A 288-nucleotide genomic window follows, 5' to 3' on the forward strand; every position below is an offset into this window, starting at 1 on the left:
TTCTGACGTCATCGCACAATCACGTGCTGGAAGACTTCCTCGCAATCCTGACGTGGACTCCTCGATCCGGCCGCGTCTCATTTCCACAACAGGGCGGATCCTTTTCTCTGTCACTATTTTAACTTTTTAGGAACAAAAACAACATTTCTCCTGAACTCACGTCTAAAATCACAAGTCTTGGTGCAGTTAAGTTGATGCCATCCATATAAAGAGGCTCAATGGGGGTCATCTTGACCAGAGTGGGGCGAAATGTTGTGAAAGGAAGCGAAAAGGAAGTATTGGTATGAG

This window comes from Blennius ocellaris (genome assembly GCF_963422515.1).
Source record: "Blennius ocellaris genome assembly, chromosome: 13".
NCBI classification, from domain to species: domain Eukaryota; kingdom Metazoa; phylum Chordata; class Actinopteri; order Blenniiformes; family Blenniidae; genus Blennius; species Blennius ocellaris.